The 20,435-nt window shown below is 45.2% G+C and overlaps 1 long non-coding RNA gene across 1 annotated transcript; it reads left to right on the plus strand.

The window, feature by feature from the left end:
- The first annotated feature begins 1,660 nt into the window (after positions 1 to 1,660).
- Positions 1,661 to 7,534, plus strand: LOC116970703. Its single transcript, XR_004411277.1, has 3 exons — positions 1,661 to 1,725; positions 6,633 to 6,635; positions 7,524 to 7,534. It is a non-coding gene; the product is annotated as an uncharacterized LOC116970703 (long non-coding RNA).
- The last annotated feature ends 12,901 nt before the right edge of the window (positions 7,535 to 20,435 follow it).

Below are 20,435 nucleotides of genomic sequence, written 5' to 3' on the forward strand. Positions count from 1 at the left end.
ATAGCCAATGAACTGGCCTCAACTACCTTCTGTGGCAGAGAATTCCAGAGATTCACCACTCTCTGTGTGAAAAATGTTTTTCTCATCTTGGTCCTAAAAGATTTCCCCCTTATCCTTAAACTGTGACCCCTTGTTCTGGACTTCCCCAACATCGGGAACAATCTTCCTGCATCTAACCTGTCCAACCCCTTAAGAATTTTGTACGTTTCTATAAGATCCCCCCCTCAATCTTCCCCTCATAAAGGAAAACGTGGGGCGGCACTGTAATGGCGGGGCAGTACAGTAGTGCAGCGGCAGAGTTGCTGCCTCACAGAGCCAGAGACCTGACTAAGGGTGCTGTTTGTACAGAGTTTGCACATTCTCCCTGTAACCACATGAGTTTTCTCCGGGTGCTCTATTTTCCTCCCACACTCCAAAGACATGCAGGTTCATAGATTAATCGGCTGCTATAAATTGTTCCGAGCGTGGAAGATAGAACTAATATACGGGTGATCACTGGGTGGCGTGCACATATTTGGACGATTAACCTGTTTCCACACTTTCATCTCTCTGAACTCTCTAAACTATCTGGACAAGAAAAGCTGGACACGGTCCAGCCACCCAACGGCACAGTGGTGTAGAGAGATGAGGCACTGCGTCATACCTGCAGCATCCCTGGTTCAATCCTGACCTCTGGTCTCTCAGTGTGGAGTCTGCGTTTAGTTTTTTTTAGTTTTAGAGATACAGCGCGGAAGCAGGCCCTTTGGCCCATCGAGTCTTCACCGACCAGCGATCCCCGCACATTAACTCACACTAGGGACACTTTAAACTTGCACCAAGCCAATTTATCTACACACCTGTTTGTCTTTGCAGTGTGTGAGGAAAGCGAAGATCTCAGAGAAAACCCAAGCGGGTCACAGGGAGAATGTACAAACTCCGTACAGACAGCACCCATAGACGGGATCGAACCCGGGTCTCCGGCGCTGCAAGCGCTATAAGGCAGCAATTCTACCGCTGCTTCACCATGCTGTCTTGTTGTCCAGTGATTGTTTGGGTTACCCCTGGGTGCTCCGGTTTCCTCCCATATTCAAAGACATGTGTACGTTAGTGGTGGGATCTGCAGTGCATTGATAGAAATGTCCGAAGAATAAAATGGGTTAGGGTAGGATTAACTTAAAAATAGGTGGCTGATGGTTAACATGGACATAACGGGCTGAATTGCCTGTTTCAGTCACTACATTACTCCAATTAGTCCTTCAGAGCCCTGAAAATAAATGTCCCATGGAGACACAGTGGAGCAGTGGTCAAGTTGCTGCCTTACAGCTCTTGAGACCTAAGTTCGATCCCGACTATGGGTGCTGTCTGTACGGAGTTTGTACGTTCTCCCTGTGAGTGCGTAGGTTTTCCCCAGGTACGCTGGTTTCCTCCCACACTCCAAACACGTACAGATTTGTAGGTTAATTGGCTTCAGTAAAGATTGTACTTTGTCCTTCGTGTGTGTAGGATAGTGCTCGTGTACGGGGATCACTGGTCGGCGCGGTTATCTCCAAAGTAAACTAAACAAAACTAATCCAGACGAAGCACTATAAATGCTGGGCAGGTTTTTTACATAGAGGGTGGTGAGTGCCTGGAAAGAGCTGTGTGGATGATGGTTGAAGCAGACAAGTTGGTAGCATTAAAAGCCTTTTGCATAGGTACGTGGATATGCAGGAGATGGAGGGATAGAGATTATGTGCAGGTAGATAAGTATCCTTGGGCAGGGAATTTAGAGAGTTTAGAGAGATAACAGTGTGGAAACAGGCCCATTGGCTTAATGTCCACGCCACCAATGATCACCAGTATATTAGTTCTACCCTACACGCTAGTACATAGGCACGTGGATATGCAGGGGATGGAGGGATAGAGATAATGTGCAGGTAGATAAGTGATGGTTGATAGATAAGTGATGGTCTTGGCATCATGTTATGGGCCAAAGGGCCTTGTCTTGTGCTGTACTGTTCTATGTTCTATGTTCTTCAAATTCCAGGTGCCACACGTTTGTCTGTCAAAGAGTCAGAAACTGAGGTTTTATGCATTTGTGTACAGGACCAGAAGAATTGAATTGTAGCCACTCAATCAAAAATAACCAAGCGAACTCTAAGTTCATGAGTTGATCGCGTTTCCTCTGCAATTCAATCATGGTTAATTTATCTTTTCCTCTCAACGCCATTCTCCTGCTCTCTCCACATTTTTTTTTCCTTTCCAAGGACTTTATTCAGTACCAACATGTACATAAACGTTCAATGGTTACAATACATCAAGCAGTCACTATAATACAATGATGCAGTCATTATTTGCAATGCTCACGGAAGGCCTCCAGAGTCCCCATGGACACCAGGTCTTCCCTCTTCATGGACATGCGAGCATGGACATAGACCCGGAAGAGGGGCAGGCAGCTGACTCTGTGTAACCATCGACCACCTGCTCCTGGTAGAGCCAGGCCTGTCAACCGCCTCCGAAAAAGACACAGGAATGGCTCCACACAGACACTGTACAACTGACCAGACATGGGACACCCCACTCCCAAAGTGAATGGGTGCCAACAACACGCCATTAACCTTCACGGGACAATCCGCTGCAGCGTACAAAAGTCGGAAAATGCGATCCCAACCTGAACACTTGCAGCGTCCCGAAGATGAAGTTATGATCTACCCTGTCAAAAACCTTCTCCTGATCAAGGGACAGAAAAGCAGCTGACTGACCAGCACCCTGAGATAAATGAATCAGCTCCTGAACCAGGTATATGTTATCCTGGATGAACCGGCCAGGGACGCCCTCTCCACATAACCTCTGACACCCGTACTAATCCTGAATCTCATGTGATAGGAGCTAATTTCAGGTTATTCGGCCCATCATGTCTACTCCACCATTCAATCATGGTTGATCTATCTCTCCCTTAACCCCATTCTCCAGCCTTCTCCCCATAACCCCTGACACCCGTACTACTCAAGAATCTGTCAATTTCCGCCTTAAAAATCTCCAAGCTGTTGGCCTCCACAGCCGTCTGTAGCAATGAATCCCACAGATTCACTACCCTTTGTCGAAAGAACATTTTTCCCATCTCCTTTCCAAATGCACGTCCTTTTACTGCAGAGATCGGTGATGTTCTTCTGAGTGGATAGAAAGGACTTCACTCCAGGGAAGGTACTGGATTTGACATTTCCATTGTCATTCTCGAGATGAAATTAAGTAAAACGTTTTGTTTGATAATAAAGGCCAAGACTTACTGTCGAGAACTTTATCGAGCATGAGGTGGGTAGTTAATGATAGTACAACAATAGTCCGTGTTATACTGGAGGTAGCCACATTGGTTCAATAATATATATTAATGAGGCTTGACGGAGAATAATTGCCTGAAGCAAAGTAATTCATCTCCCGAGATTCCATTCATGTAATTAAGAGTTTGTAGGGACTTCAAGCAAATGGGATTAGCCTAGTTTGCCAACTTGGTCAGCATGGACTAGGTGGGCTGAAGGGCCTGCACGGCACTCTATGACTTGCACAGGAGATATTGTTTGATATCAGTGTGGTACTGAGGGCATGTTATATTGTTGGAGGAGCAGTTAAAAAGTTAAACCTAACTGTTCATTCTCTTAATTGTAAGAACAGCTGTGTAGATCTTCCAAACCTGTGGTAGACACAAAAATGCAGTAACTCAGCGGGACAGGCAGCATCTCTGGAGAGAAGGAATGGGTGACGTTTCGGGTCGAGACATTTCTTCAGACTGTGGGCCAACTTCTAAGTTCAACTAGTGTTCAGGGGAAGTAAAATTTGATTGATGGGATCTTGTTATGTGGTAAATAACACTGAGTTACTGAGTTACATGTTTACAGATTATAGTCTAGTATAGATATTTAAAACACAGCATGCATTATTGCCTGTAAGGTATGTTAAAATATCCTGTTCGGCAATAACCAACCAGATCTCCTGTTGGCTCAGCACTTCAACTCCCCCTCCCATTCCAAATCCGACCTTTCTGTCCTGGGCCTCCTCCATAGCCAGAATGAGTCCCACCACAAATTGGAGGAACAGTATCTCATATTTCGCTTGGGTAGTTTACACCCCAGCGGTATGAACATTCACTTCTCCAATTTCAGGTAGTCCTTGCTTTCTCCCTCCTTTCCCTCCCCTTCCCAGCTCTTCCCACAAGCCTACTGTCTCTGCCTCTTCCTTTCTCCCCCCCCCCCACCCCCGCCCCCCCGACATCAGTCTGAAGAAGGGTCTCGACCCGAAACGTCGCCTATTCCTTCGCTCCATAGATGCTGCCTCACCCACTGAGTTTCTCCAGCTTTTTTGTCTACCTTCGATTTTTCCCGCATTTCCAGCATCTGCAGCTCTTTCTTAAACAGATGTTCTGTAAGGTGCTTTGTAAATTAATGCATTTCAATGACAACAACTTCCGATTTTAGTCTAGTTTAATTTATTTTAGAGATACAGCGCGGAAACATCCCCTTCGGCACTCCAAGTACGTGCCGACCAGCGATCCCCGCACATTAACACTATCCCACACACACAACACACTAGGGACAATTTTTACATTTATCAAGTCAATTAACCTGCAAACTTGTATGTTTTTGGAGTGTGGGAGGAAACCGAAGATCTCGGAGAAAACCCACGCAGGTCATGGGGAGAATGTACAAATTCCATACAGACTGCACCCGTGGTCGGGATCGAACCAGGGTCTCCGGCGCTGCATTCGCTGTAAGGCAGCAACTCTATTGCTGTGCCACCGTGCAGCATTCCTTAAAACCACAGTTTTTGATTCATAATTGAAAGGCAAGAACTTCCAACCCAATTTTTGGGAAGAGGTTCGGTGGCCTGGTACAGGAGGTGTCAGAAACTGGGGCCATGCCCATTTTATTGTATCACCCAGCCTATAATCACTGCGCTGGCTGGAGAATTCAGTTTTGGCAGGAGAATAATAAAGGAACTGCATAAAGGGGACTGGGTGGAACATGACAAGGTGTGTACATTGGTCACACCATACATGGAAAAGATAAAGATGTTTTTCATGGACAATAGAATTCTTGAGCTGAAAGCAAACCAATATTAAATATTGGAGTCAAGAGCGTTTTATTGTCATATATCCAAAACCGAACAGTGACACTCTTACAACAGATATGTTAACATAATACTCAATAGATACCATAATAAAGAACAAGAAGTTCAATAAATACCGAGCTGCAGTGAAAAGCTTTTGTTGGTGTGCTATGCAGTGAGGGAATAGACTGTACGTGAATGCAAAGAAGCTTATTACCTGCTACGTTTTATCCTCCCTCTCCTGTCTTCTGGCTTTCTCCCCCCACAATAAGTCTGAAGAAAGGTCCCGACCCGAAACGTCAACTATCCACATTCTCCGTGTGCTGCCTGACCTGTTGATTTACTCAAGCACTTGGTGTCATTTTGTGCAGACCAGCATTGCCGTTCCTTGCTTTGACTTCTTCAGCTGCAGCTCGCTTGGTGTCTAGCAGGAGTTTGGAGAATCTCCAAGGAAACCCTTGTCATGTACAATATCCTCACCCACACAACCACCAGGAATCGCCTTGCATTTTGAATGTAAAAATGGATGGTTTTATTTCTCTTAGTTGCTGCACAATATTTGGTGTCGATGAAGGGGGGCGGGGGGGGGGGGCTTGGTTGCATGTGCACCCATATGTTTAGTTTGGTTCAGAGATACACTATGGAAACAGGCCTTTCAGTCCATCGACCAATGATATTTCTACACTGCACACCAGGGACAATTTATCAAAGCCAATAAACCTGCATGTCTTTCGAATGTGGGAGGAAACCATAGCCCCCAGAGAAAACCCATGCTGGTCACGGGGAGAGCGTACAAACTCCGTACAGACAGCACCCGTAGTCAGGCCTCTGGCGTTGTAAGGCAGCAACTCTACCTCTGCGTCACTGTGCCAACCGAATAGTTGGGCACTGTGCTCTTTTTTTTAAATAGTTGTATAAACAAGTCACCTGGTCAGAGGGTGTAGAAATGTCAGCATGTATAATAGTAGGATTAAACGAGAACTTACCAGTTTGAAGTTTGATCTGTATTTTATGAGGAGTTACGATGAGGGATTACGTGAAGAACCCGTCCAGCACGCATGCGCGACATACTTCAAAGCAGCAGTGTGGGATCACAGAAACAACACAATAATTGAAATAAACATAGTAAAGACAAGCAGAACTAAGTTACCAGATGATCTCTATAATTGAGGGTGGGAGCGGAGGGCACGTAATCCCTCATCGTAACTCCTCATAAAATACAGATCAAACTTCAAACTGGTAAGTTCTCGTTTAATCCTACTATTTTACTTCGGAGTCACGTGAGTGACTACGTGAAGATTTTAAAGCTCTGTGATTTCAAACCGTGTAACAGTTCATACTTCACTCGCTGCCGAAGTCATTCGAGGGAGGAAGTATGTTATCGTAATCAACCATGAATCTGTTTGTAAAACAATACTGGTGTTATTAACAATAACAAGACCAAAATGCTCCCCCGGGCTTAAATTATATATTTGCAGATTCTAATACTTTTTCTGCAAACGATACAGATTCTGCCAGCGGCTTGTTATAAAAGTTTGGAACGTATACTCCCTAGACCACCCCGCTGTAGCCAGGATGTGGTCCATAGGCTCGTCCATCCTCTTAGTCACCGATGTGGATGCTGCCCTGGTGGAGTAAGATTTATACACGTTAGTATTTACTCCAGCAACTCCCAGTACCTGCTTGAGCCACTTGGGATAGTTTGGCTCATCACCCGACCATGAGGTTTCTTGTGGCTGACCCATAAGGCTTTTTCTCTCCCTCGGGGATTTCTTATTGTGTCGATGTAATTCAATAAGTGGGTCATGACACATAACCGTGGTTCAGGTGGGTATGCCCGGAATTCCATGACTGGACCTGATGTTCCTGGTCTGCTCTGTTTGACCAGCCCCTGAATGGTAAATGTGACACTGAATTGGTAAATCGTAGTAGATGGAGGAACTGGACTTTGTGCTGAGACAAGGCCATCAGCATGACCGTCTTCAGGGTAATCTGTTCCAGGGTGAGGGACCTGGCTGGTGACCATCCCCTAAGTTACGTCATAACCACACTGACATCCCAGATTTGGGTGTACCTACTGTAGGTCTGGGGATTAGAGTTGAATATGCCTCTCCTGAATTTGATCACCAGTGGGTGGTACCCTATGGCCTGTTGTCCTGGTGCCTGAGTTAAGTAGGCTGACAGAGCACTTCTGGCTGTATTGATGGCGCAGTAGCTGAGTCCTTCATTGTGGTGAAGACCTGCCAGGAACTCCAGTACAGGTTTTGTTGTAGTTGAATATGTAGTCCCTGTATTTGAACAGTATCTTCCCACTTCATGATGTTCGCCAAGTCTGTTCCCTTGTGGATATGCGATGGGATGCTGTCATCGTGTCCATAGTGCTGTCTGACAATCCAGGCCCGGCGGTGGTCTTCCCAATTCTGCAACCCAGGCCCAGCAGTGGTCTTTTCAAATCTGCAACCCAGTAGTTTAATTTATCGTGGCATGGGTGGCTTATGCCTGAAACTGGGTGAGTTGATAAGTCTGGGCTACTGGGAAAATCATTAGGGATTTAATGACCATGTCGAGGACCACTGGGAACCATGACTGTGGGTTTAGTCGGGTACTATCAAAATAACTGAAGCAGAGTCCATCTGTATTTTGCGTAGTACCCGACTGATGAGGCCGTAGCACCTGACTGATGAGGTAGAAAAGGGGAGAACATAGAGATTAGATTCCCCCCCCCCCAGTTCAGTGGGAATGTATCCATTGCCGCTGCCTCAAAGTCTGGTTTCATGTGACATACATCGGTACGTGGTGATTCAATTGGAATACAAGAAATTCGATATCTGGTGTTCCATATTGCTTTGTATTTTCAGCAAATACTTTGGTTTAATATGTCTGTTTACAGTATTTAGCTCACCTGGTAGGTAAGTTGCTGATCGTCAAATATGTTTCACGACATACGGTTACCAATTGTTAAATAAATTGTCACATGATATCGATTTTATTCCGCCCAAATGGTTTGGTATATGCCACCACTGTGATGTTGTTAATTTATAAACGAACATGCAAAATGGTGCACTACTGAACAATATGCTTTTACCCATTGAACGTACTCAATATTTCCAACTAGGTTTTATGCCCAGTGTTTATAGTGATGACGACTCCAGATTAGTCCATTTGCCACCATGTTCTGGGTATGGGTTATTTTGTTTAAACACTAGCACCTTAGCTCTAATGGAAAGGTTCAAGTTAAGTAGCTGGTAATGCTGCTACTAATTCCCAATTACTCTAGCCACTTTGTTGAATGGTTGGTTGATTGATACCATTAATTGTTACAGGTTGTGTCATACGCTGACTCTCCTTATGGCAATGTTATAGATGAGTGGATAGAGTTAATTGAATACCAGATAGTCAATAGTTGTGGATGGTGTCAATGTAGATTTATCTGGAGTGTATGACAGAGCCCAGGCTAAATAAGTTTTAGTAACTAATGCTGCTGATTTAGCTATTTTCATGGATTTGTCTGTCGTTAATATAATTGAGACATGCCATGACGATATGTTCCTTAATAGTGTCAGGGCTGGTTTGAATATCTGGGAACAGTTTTGGCTCATATTAGCCATTGTCAATAATTTATACTGCCATAGTTACCCCATCCAGGTAAATTATGGTATCTCCGAAAATCTTTTATGAATGGGTACTGAATAGTATGCATCTTTTAAGTCGATGTCTACCATAAAGTATCCTAGGAAATCCACGGTTAGCAGTTACAAGTTTCCATAAAGTGTGTAACCTGGTGAAAATACTCAAGTGGTTAAGTCAATGATGGTGCGACATTCACCATCTTTTGTTTTTTTGGTACCAAAGGTTCATATTAGACTTCTTTATGACCCCTTTGTATATCTTTTCCAGTTAGCTAGTCCCTCATGTTCTTTTTTAGTGGGAGGGTAGATCCCTTTGGGGTGCATGCTGAACTGGTGGCAAGTTTCTTAATTCAATTATTATCCTTGAATATTTTTGGTATATAACTACCAAGTGTGATAGATCTTCATGCTTCCAACCCAGGTGTGATCCCCCCCCCCCCCCCCCCCCGTTAGTACAAACCCTTCACCTTTTATGTGATGGTAGGAACCATATTTATCTGTCTTCACTGTTGTTAGTGGTGTGTTCATTTCTTAGGTTTCTGGTTCCTTGTCTGTAGGGATGGTATTGTTGGGGGTTGGCACATTTTCCATGGGGCCCGCTCTGGACCCTGGCCTGAAAAGGCTTACGGGGGCTGGCATGCGGGCCCCGAGCTTACACCAGTACCATTAAGTAGACACCTACTGGTGGACGCATGGAGGTACTGCTGTCTGGTTTTGTGTGGTTTGCTCATTCCAGGCCCTGCCTTCTTGATGCCGAATATCTTGGACACTTCATCCAGTTTTTAGGCTTGGTTTGGTAACTTTGCCAGATAGCAGGATCTGTGGTTGTGAGGTCGGCGTTCTCACAGTCCTGTGAATTTTTTAGGTTGAGGGCAGGTTTTATGACTTCCTTCGAGAAGTAGCGGAGCATACTGTGTTGAACAGTAGGGTCAGGTGTTTTGCCATACTACCCTGCCCCTCTGCAGTAAGCATGCAAAAATGATAGCCGATGTCAGGGGTATCAAATGCAATTTAAGATATTTGGGTTTTTAAATGCCCTGCTCAATGTACCCCCAATAATGGTAGGCAATTTGAGTAAATGCAATTTTGGGGAAGCGTGATTAAATCCAACGCCTCATGACTACCTGTCTTGGAGAGGTTTTTTTTGTTGGAAAAAACAGGTAGTAAGCTGGCCGTCAGTTTAGACTGAAAAGACCATCTCGCTAGTGGTGTAGCCACGTAGCGGCCACACCCAGCAGCTCTTCCTGATCCTGTACCTCAAGCATACTCCCGATGTTGTTCAGCCAGTGACCCCTCTTCTTGACCAGCCCAGCCCTGGTCGCCATCTATCCCTCGATAAGGGAGATGGCCAGTGCTGTTAGTGCACTGGAGCGGGAGTGTTATGCTCCCTTGGCGAGCTTGCCCCAGCTCCCGAGGCAAGTCTAGCTGGAGTTTTTTACTCCATGACTTTACTCTAGACTTGGAGAACAGACACTTACTTGCTCTCGGGCGGTAGTTTATGTGCCGGTTCCATCTTCCGTGTCTGTCTCCAGCCCGAGGTTTGGTTGCTGACTTTGCTCTAGAGGCTGCCTGCCGTTTTCGGGCGGCATTTCTGCGGTTCTCGGGTGGCGAGTCTCCTTGTCAGGAGTATGCAAGGGTTACCGGCCGGTTTTTGAGTTTCCTTCCAGTCCGCTGCTGTTGGTCAGACAGCTGTTAGCGGACTGGGCATCGGCTCAGTACACTGACTGTGGACCGCAGCGTGTGCGGTCCAGGTGCCGCCTCTCCCCCCTCCACTGACAGAACGTTCCTTCCCTGGAGTCGAACGGGGGCCGCTTCCCTCTGTTCTGCTTTGCTCTCTCCAGTTTCCCCTGGAGCAACAAAGGGGAGCAAAGTTGTAAATTCGAACCTGTGGATAAGTGCTTACCTAACGGTCCGTTCTTTCAGGCTTGTAGCGGTAGCGCCCGTACTCCCGTTCGTCGCTGTTGCATCTGCGTGAACGCTCATGTCGCGCATGCGTGCTGGACGGGTTCTTCACGTAGTCACTCACGTGACTCCGAAGTAAAATGAAAGTACTGTGTGTAGTGATCTCCTTGACATTAATTTAAGATTAAGCAGCTTTGTTTGAAGCTTGTGTCTTCTATCAATGTTACTGTGGATGGGTCTGCCAGCAATTCATTACTTTCTACTTAAGAATACGTTGCAAGAGTCAGAAAGATATTATAACATAGAACATCAAACAGATTGCAGAGAACAGTTTATAGAGATTAGAGAATGATGCAGTGCAGGAATAGGCTCTTTGGCTCAGCAATACTGTGACAAACATGAAGACAAATTAAACTCAACCAAACTCCATATACATGGTCCATGTACCCACATTCCCTGCCTGTGCATGTATCTGTTTAAATGCGTCTTAAACACTTTCTCTTGCAGGAAGTTCATCATCAACCATCCTAGCTGAAGATGGACACAAAATGCTTGAGTAACTCAGCGGGACGGGCAGCATCACTGGAGAGGAGGAATGGGTGACGTTTCAGATCGAGACCTTTCTTCAGACTGAGAGTCGGGGGGGAAAGAAAGGTCTTGACCCGAAATGTCACCCATTCCTTCTCTCCAGAGATGCTGCCTGTCCCGCTGAGTTACTCCAGCATTTTGTGCCTATCTTTGGTGTAAACCAGCATCTGCAGTTCCTTCCAACCATTCTAGCTGTCCTTGTAAATCTCCTCTAAAATCTTCCCCTCATCCTTACTATTTGAAATGTCCATCTTGTGTTAAAGACCATCTATGCTGTCTATGCCTCTCGCCATTTTATAAACTTCTATCAGGTCGCCTCTCAGCCTCCGATACTCCAGGTAAAACAATCCTAGTTTGTCTGACTTCTCCTTATAGTAGGTATGTGGCGGCGCTGTGATACAGCTGCGGCTCGCCTGCAGTCTGTCTGTTTTTACTTTTTATGTTGTTTTTTTTTGTCTAGTTTAGTACATTTTTTGGTTATTAGGTGGTGTTATGTATGTGGGGGAGGGTGAAACAGAGCTTTCTGTCTCTCCCTTCGAGGGAATGCGACTTTTTGTCGTATTCCCCTTCTCTTCCCCTGTCTGCGCTGAGGCCTAATGGCGGAGCTGGCGGCCTCCAACCTGCGACCGACCTCGAGGGTCCGGAGGTAGAGCCAGCCAGGACTCACCAACGCGAGGCTGGCCGTCTTCGAGCTGTGGCGACGTCCAGGTATCGGCACGACTCGGCGCTCTGGTGAGGGCGAACGGTGCGGGGCTGAGACACTCCTGTGCGGCCGGCACGGCTACCGGCTGGAAGGCGCTCCCGTGTGAGCAGCCTGGTGTGGGGCTGAGACGCTGCCGTGAGGGCGGACCGGCTCCCGGCTGGAAGGTGCTTCCGTGGGGGCAGCCCGGTGCGGGGCTGAGACGCTGCCTTGTGGGCGGCCCGGTGCGGAGCGGAGACGGTGCTACGGCGGCTGAGGCGGCGGCGACCTGGATCCGGGGCTCGGCCGCGGGCCAGTGGATGACAATGTCAGGAGCTCGCAGGTCACAGGCTGGTGCCTGTTTTCCGGAGCACCCGTTGCAACAGCTGCGTCCTGGACTGGAGGGCGGCAGCTTTGACCACCCCCGGGCCGCGGAGCTTGAACCGCGGACTGACTTACCATCGCCCGGTGGGGTATCGCCTCGGCGCAGAGGGAGAAGAGGAGGGAAGAGACAGTAACTCTAAGACTTTTGCCTCCATCACAGTGAGGAGGTGTTTGGTGAACTCACTGTGGTGGATGTTAATTTGTGTTTATTGTGTTTTGTTATTATTACATGTATGGCTGCAGGCAACAGCATTTCGTTCAGACCGAAAGGTCTGAATGACAAATAAAGGTATTCTATTCTATTCTATTCTATTCTATGTTGTAAAACGTACCTGAAGCGTCGCTGAAAATCTGTCCTAGCCCGTGTGCGCGATTTTGGCGCCGTTTAGAGGGGGGCGGGTTTAAAACGTGATTTTCTCTAGGCTGTTCAAATCGAGGATGTTCAGCCTAGTTAATTATTAACAAAAAATCGCTGGAAGATTCCGTCGCTTGAGCTATTTTTAGTTTTAAGGGGTTTATTTACTTGTTATAGTAGGTTAAAAATTAACCTCTAAACCCGCGACCGCCGACAGCGGGCCAGATCTCATACAGGGGACAACGGAAGGTAGGTTGTTTATTTTTATGTTAAAAAGGGCTTCTTAAGATCCCTTTATACAAAATGTAATGTTGCGAGTAGCTAATTTGGGGCTCATTATACCCCGCAGTATTTTTCTGGGCATTTGGGGGCACAAATCTACCGCAATGTGAACGTTCTAAACCAGCGCGTTCCACAGGATTCCCCACTCGCAAGCTGATTTAAATGGCCATTAATTTACAGCAATTGAACACTAAATTCCTTCCATTTGGCCTATAAATTAATGTCAATGAGATTTAAAAATCATGTTTTATTGTGAATTCTTTGTGAATATTATTTGGACACTTAGGCTATTTAAAAATGTTAATCTTTACTTAAGAAATGGATAGATGTTTAGATCTAGTAATTGAAGTTTGGAATTAGCTACAATTGGGTAACTAACTAACTATATGCTTTAATTTCAGGTCATCCAAGTAAGATTATTTTATATTTGTTTCAGAATGCTTCAATCTATGATAACTGGAAATTTCATTCAGTTCTCTTAATTTTTAAGAAAGTTATGGGCTTTTGACTGTCCTCGATCACAGCTTTTTTGTAATGTCCATAGAAAATCAATAGGGAACAAGATGTTAATTTCCAAGTATGAAAATAGCCATAACTTTTTTAATACTTGAGATATGAAAGTGAATTAGGTGTCAAATTAAACTTCTTTTTATGCTTTATCTGGTGGGATAAATTGCAGGCTTGATTTTTAAAATCTCAACATTTTGTAACATTGCTACTTATAGCTAATACTATCTTATCCTGCTAACCTTTTTTTACATCCTCTCCAAGCAGCCACTTTGTCCCTGTAGTGCGACGACCAGAACAGCACACAATCTTCCATAAGTGGCCACACCAAAGTTTTATACAGCTGGTACGTGGCTTCTCAACGTTTAAACTCAATGCAGTGGGGCAGCACAGTGGAGCAACGGTAATGTTGCTGCCTTACAGCCCCAGAGACCCGGGTTCAATCCTGACTACAGGTGCTGTCTGTACATAGTTTGTACGTTCTCCCTCAGACCACATGGGTTTTCTCAGAGATCTTCGGTTTCCTTCCACACACCAAAGACGTACAGGTTTGTAGGTTAATTGGCTTGATATAATATAAAATTGTCACTGGCAGTGTTAATGTGTGGGAATCACTGGTCAGTGCGGACTCGATGGGACAAAGGCCCTGTTTCTGCGGTGTACCTATAAACTAGACTAAACTCAACCAAACGAAATGCCCTGACCTACGAAGGTAAGTATGCAGTGGACCTTCTTGACCGCCCTCTCCACTTCTGTTGCAACTTTCAAGGAAAGTGTAAAAGGATATTAAAGGCAAGAAGTTTAGTCATCTAACTTAGGAAAAAAATCATGCTTTAAACCATGTGCTTATCTCATTAACTCTGCATAAATCTCTGGCCACAAGTAAGGACAGTAAAACATGTGTCAGGTCTAGGGTGGCATGGTGGCACAGCGGTAGATTTGCTGCCTTACAGCGCCAGGGGCCTGGGTTCAATCCTGACTACGGGTGCTGTCTGTATGGAGTTTGTACATTCCCCCCATGACCCGTGTGGGTTTCCTCAACTAGCTTCAGTTTTGTCCCACACCCCAAAAACTCCAAAGGTTTGTAGGCGAATTGGCTTGGTGTAAATTGTCCCCAGTGTGTGTAGGATAGTATTACGATAGTAGGACAGTGCGGAGATCGCTGGTCGGCATGGACACAATGGGCCGAAAAGGCCGCTTTCCGCGCTGTATCTCTAAACTAAACTAAAATTATTCCTGCTGTTTTACTCTGCAGACATCAGTCACATTCAATTTTATATATATCCTGAAGGTCACATCAGTTGCAGTTGTGTTTGTTTGTTTGTCAAACATCAGGCTCACCAACCAAGCAAGATTAAAGCAAGGAAGACAGCAAAGGTGTAAATAGTGGAACAAGCTAAAAGTAAAAGCACAGGGGAGCTCCTGTACTGTGATAGCGTTTTGGCAGGAAAGTAAAAAAAACAGCAGGTCATAGGCAACTGGGTGGAATATAAAAAGGTGCGTCTAATGGTCACAGTATACATGGAGAAGATGAAGATGTTTTTCATGGACAATAATATTCTTGAGCTGAAAGAACATCAACGAGGGGTTGAAGGTTTTGTGGCAAAGTTTGTAGATGATACGAAAATAGGTGGAGGGGCAGGTAGTGTAGAGAAAGCAGGGACTCTGTAGAAGGACTTGGACAGGTTGGGAGAGTGGGCAGAGAAGTGGCAGATGAAATATATTGTAGCAAAGTGTAGAGTCATGCATTTTGGTAATAGGAATAAAAGCATAGACTATTTTCTAATTCTGAAATTGGAGGTGCAAAGGGACTTGGGAGTGCTGGTGCAGGATTCCCAAAATGTTATCCTGCAGGTCGAATTGGTAGTAAAGAAAGTAAACTCAATGCTAGCATTTATTTCAAGAGGACTTGTATACTAAAACAGGGAAGTAATGCTGAGGTTCTGTAAGGAGCTGATAAGGCCACATTTGGAATATAGTGAGCAATATTGGGAAGGACGTGCTGGCTCTGGAGAGGGTCCAGAGGACGTTTTACAAGAATGATCCCAGGAATGAGTAGGTTAACCTATGATGAGTGTTTGTCGGCACTGGGCCTGTATCACTGTAGTGTAGAAGAGTGAGGGGGGACCTTATTGAAACATACAGAATAGTGAAAGGCTTGGATAGAGTGGATGCAGAGAGGATGTTTCCACTAGTGGGAGAGCCTAGGACTAGAGGTCATAGCCTCAGAATTAAAGGACGTTCTTTTAGGAAGGAGATGAAGAGAAAATCTATTTCGTCAAAGGGTGGTGAATCTGTGGAATTCTTTGCCACGGAAGGCTGTGGAGGTCAAGTCAGTGGATATTTTTAAGGCAGAGATAGATAGATTCTTCAGTAATGCAGGTGTCAGAGGTTATGAGGAAAATAACCTCTGACGCAGGAGAATGGGGTTAAGAGGGAGAGATAGATCAGCCATGATTGAAATGGCGGAGTAGACCTGATGGGTCAAATGGCCTATTTCTACTCCTATTCCTTGTGGCCTTGAAGTCAAGTGTTTTATTGTCATATGTCCCGAAACGGAACGGCAGGTATGTAAACATAGTACTCAGTAGATACCACAATAAAGAACAATAAGCTCAATAAATTAAAAAAGAACAATATACTGTAGTGTGAAACCAAACATAGAGCCCTAAGTCCTTAGTGCCACGAAGGCAGTGCATCCAAGAAGTGATGGAACAGAAGAAAATACCCAAACAAAGTCTGAAGAAGGGCCCTGGCCCAAAAATTCACCTCTCACTGTACTCTGGAGATGTTGCTGAACCCGCTGAGTTACTCCGACACTTTGTGTCTTTTCTTATATTGGATAAGGCAAAAATCAGTTGAGGGGCAGCACGGTGGTGCAGCGGTTGAGTTGCTGCCTTACCAGAGACCCAGGTGCGATCCTGACCATGAGTACAGTCTGTACGGAGTTTGTACCATTCTCATTTTGACTACGTGGGTTTTCTCCGGGTGCTCTGGTTCCCTCCCACACTCCAAAGACGTACAGGTTTGTAGGTTAATTGACTTCGGTAAAAATTGTGAATTGCACCCAGTGTGTGCAGGATAGTGTTAGTGTACAGTCACTCGTCGGCGCGGACCTCCTGGGGCCAAAGGGTTGTATCTCTAAACTAAACTAAACTAAGATGATTGAGTAGAAGTGATTACTGCACAAGGGGGTGCTTTATTTGCATTACTGCAGAGATTGCTGGATATTGGAAGTGAAACCTTGATTTTCACCTTCCAACTTCTAGGTAAATGTTTCTTTGCAAAAGGCAAGACTTGGTACTAAAATAGTTCTAAAGACATACTTTGGGTAGTCTGGACAAGAGTCCAAACAAAGCTTTGTAACCATTCTTTAATTGCAACTTTGCATTATCAGCTGACCAAGGATGGTCAAATGGGCAAGTAAATGGCCTGTCCCACTTGGCGATATTTTTCGGCGACTGTCGGCATAATTGACTGACGTATCAGGTCACCGTACAAGAAGCTGCGGTGACGCGGCGTGATGACGTATTGGCGCGCGGTGTTTCCTCAAGTGTCGCAACATTTATTTTGTCGCCGTTGGATTTTGAAATGTTCAAAATATTTTGGCGACCCTGATACGTCAGTGAATGACGCTGGCAGTCGCCAAAAAAATCGCCAAGTGGGACAGGCCCTTTAGGTACAGTAATTGTTTAACAGTTCTCCGGGAAAGAAGTGTTGATGAGTTGCATGCCCAAGTCAATGGAATTGTTAATATGTTGCCAGAAGGTTTGTGTATCGGCAAAACACTGAGAAGGAGTTCGAGGAACACACAAAATACTGGAGTAACTCAGCGGGTGATGCAGCATCTATGATGAGAAGGAATTGGCAATGTTTTGGGTCTCGACCCAAAACGTCGCCAATCCCTTCTCTCCTTTGATGCCGCCTCACCCGCTGAGTTACTCCAGCATTTTGTGTCTACCTTCAATTTACCAGCATCTGCAGTTTTTTCTTAAACAAAGAAGTTCAAGGAAGTTGTGTCAGTGGGCCGTTTCCATCTTATATCTTTCAATTAATTCTATCGATTCTTCAATATACATATCCCCACTATGTTTGTCTATACATATACAAACATTTTAACTCCCCATCATATTCCCACACTGACCTTTCTGTCCTGGGCCTCCTCCACTGTCAGAGTGTGGCCCAGCGCAAATTGGAGGAACAGCACCTCATATTTCGCTTGGGCAGCTTACACCCCAGCGGTATGAACATTGACTTCTCCAATTTCTCGAGCCATCACCCGTTCACACTCATTTTATGTTATCTAACTTTTTACCAATCATGGACATTGAAGAATATAGAGAAATTGTTGCTTAAGTTGAAAAAGCCAAATTAAATATGAGTGTAGAAACAGCAAGTGAAAGTAGGATAAGCCCAAAACATTCAGCAAGTCTGGCAAGCTCTATGGAAAAAAAAAAGTTAACATCTCAAGTCCAGGGGCTTTTATCAGGGAGAGAAGCAAAAAGTTGTTTTTCAGGAGCAGAGAAGGTGGGTGGGGGATAGATAGAACAAAAGGAATATCTCTGGTAGGGTGAGACCAAATGTTTAGTTTAGTTTAATTTAGTTTAGCTTAGTTTAGTTTAGAGATATAGCATGGAAACAGGCCCTTCGGCCCATCGAGTCTGCGCTGACCAGCGATCCCCACACATTAACATTATCCTACACACTAGGGATAATTTACAAATTTGGCTTGATTGAACATAATGTATAATATTATCTGACTTGATTAGATGGCATGCAAAACAAAGCTTTACATTGTACATTGGTACAGGTGACAATAATAAACCTAAACTCAAACCTGTTTATCTCTCCATAGATGCTACCTGACCTGCTGAGTGTCTCCAGTATTTTCAGATTTTATGTCAGATTTCCAGCATCTGCTGTTTTTGTTTTTTTGATTTCCAGTCCACAGACACATTTTGCAACTCAGTTTGCAAAGAAGGATTGTGTACTTATGCCAGATGCATAATTTATGATTTCAATGTTTGAAAAATATGTCGATATACCTATAATTCTGTTATACCTCAATAGTAAAGGCACTGCGGCAGCCCTTTTCTAAGTATGTTTTAAAGTATGTTTTTAATGTTTCTTTGTGTGTTTTGTGTGGGGGGTGGTGTGGGGGGGTGAGGGGGAAACCGTTTTGGCCGCCTCCTCCATGGAGAGGCGACTTTTTCCAGGTCTCCTCCCCCGTGGCCTAACAACAAGGATCGGCGCGGCCTTTCCCGAAGACGCGCCCGGGGCTTCAGCGGCGGGCGCAGCGTGGACTCTCGGCGTGGAGCGGGCGAGCCCTCGCTGGGGCTCGCTGGAGGGGAGCGCTCCGTTTCGCTGGCCCGGGGCAGCCGGCAGCCTGAAGCCGCACGCGGTCTGCACCGTTCCAGCTGGCGCGGCGTCTACAGCCCGGGATCCCTCATGGGGGACCCGGTGGAAGAAGAAGCCATCACTGCCGGCCCGCGGCCAACTTCTACCGCGGGCGCGGTGGCGACTTACCATCACCCCTGGAGGGGAGCTTCGACCGCCGGCCCTGCGGTCTGCGGTGCTTCTGGCTGCGGCGCGGCGGGAACTTTAAACTTTAAATCTTCGACCGCCGGCCTGTGGCCTACACCAACTTAAAGCCACAGTCTCCAGTGGGGAAGAGCCGACTCTGGACTTACCTGGACTTGTACCTTGTCCTTTTACCATCTGGACGCCCGCAGCAATGGCTGCGGAGGGTTGAGGTCCCGACCACGGGGGAAAATGGAGGAGGACTGGTCAAATTATGTGCCTTCCACCACAGTGATGAATGCTGTGGTGGATGTTTATGTTAAATTTTTTTATTGTGGTTTTGTGTGTGTTCTTTATAATTGTACCGCTGCTGACATATACATTTCACTTGCACTTATGTGCAATGTGACAAATAAACCGTATTGTATAATGTAAACTGAAATTATTTTGCATTGCAGTTGGAGTTCAGGGAAATATTCTTCCCAGCTGTTATCTGGCAACTGAACCATCCTCTCACCAGCTAGAGTGTGGTCCAGACCACCCATCTACCTCATTGGAGACCTTAGAACTATCTTTAATCGGACTTTATCTTGCACACTCAAATACCCTTTATGCTTTATCTGTGCACTGTGTACGGCTTGATTGTAATCATGCATGGTCTTTGCTTTGACTGGTACACGTGAAATAATAAGCTAGACTAAACTAAACTAAACTTAACTAGGAAGGAAAGGAATTTTGTATTTAAGGATGAATTCAACAAATGAGGAAAGCTACTCTTTTCATTGCGGTCTTCTTCTTGTTGAGCCCACACACAAGATTAGAAGTTGGTCAGCCACTGAACACACTTCTCGGCATCTGCATACAATGGTGTTTGCCTTGCGTTTCTTGTGCGTGGTGGTGGGAAGATTAGCGGAAACAGGGCCGCGACATGAATGCTCTTTCCTTGACCCCTTCACTACAGTGAAATTCATCTAATTTCCACTTTAAACATATCTAAATCCAAAAATAAGTTAAATATTTTAAGTGCGATTTAAAAAGAAATTTGCAACGACCTCAAAAATCTGAAGTGGTAACAACTTTGAATTCAGTGTTTCATGTAACTCTAGCCAGACCACAATGGTGGCTTTTACACCAAAATGTAAACTCATGAATCAGAGATGCTGAACGCTGACCTAATCTGGAGTCCCTCTGCAACCCTAAAAATATGCTTTTGGACATCTGCTGCGGTTTATCCCTTGAGCAGCTGGTTCAACACTAAATACATTGGATAAACAACCCCAGAATTGAACGTTCCCCCATTATTTTGACAAATTGTTCCTGGCAGACTGGTTTCTTTTGTAAGGTACAGCTGAACACAAGAGGAAAAATGTATAATATACCCTTGGCACAGAGATATCAGGCCACAGGCAGAGCGCGGAGAGAATTTATTATGTGTGGAATTGCCCTGTCAAAAATCCATTACAAAACTACTATAAAAGACTTTGCACAGTAAATATTGCCATAACTAAATGCCATATGGAGGACTGCATCT

Source organism: Amblyraja radiata, chromosome 3, assembly GCF_010909765.2.
Source record: "Amblyraja radiata isolate CabotCenter1 chromosome 3, sAmbRad1.1.pri, whole genome shotgun sequence".
NCBI classification, from domain to species: domain Eukaryota; kingdom Metazoa; phylum Chordata; class Chondrichthyes; order Rajiformes; family Rajidae; genus Amblyraja; species Amblyraja radiata.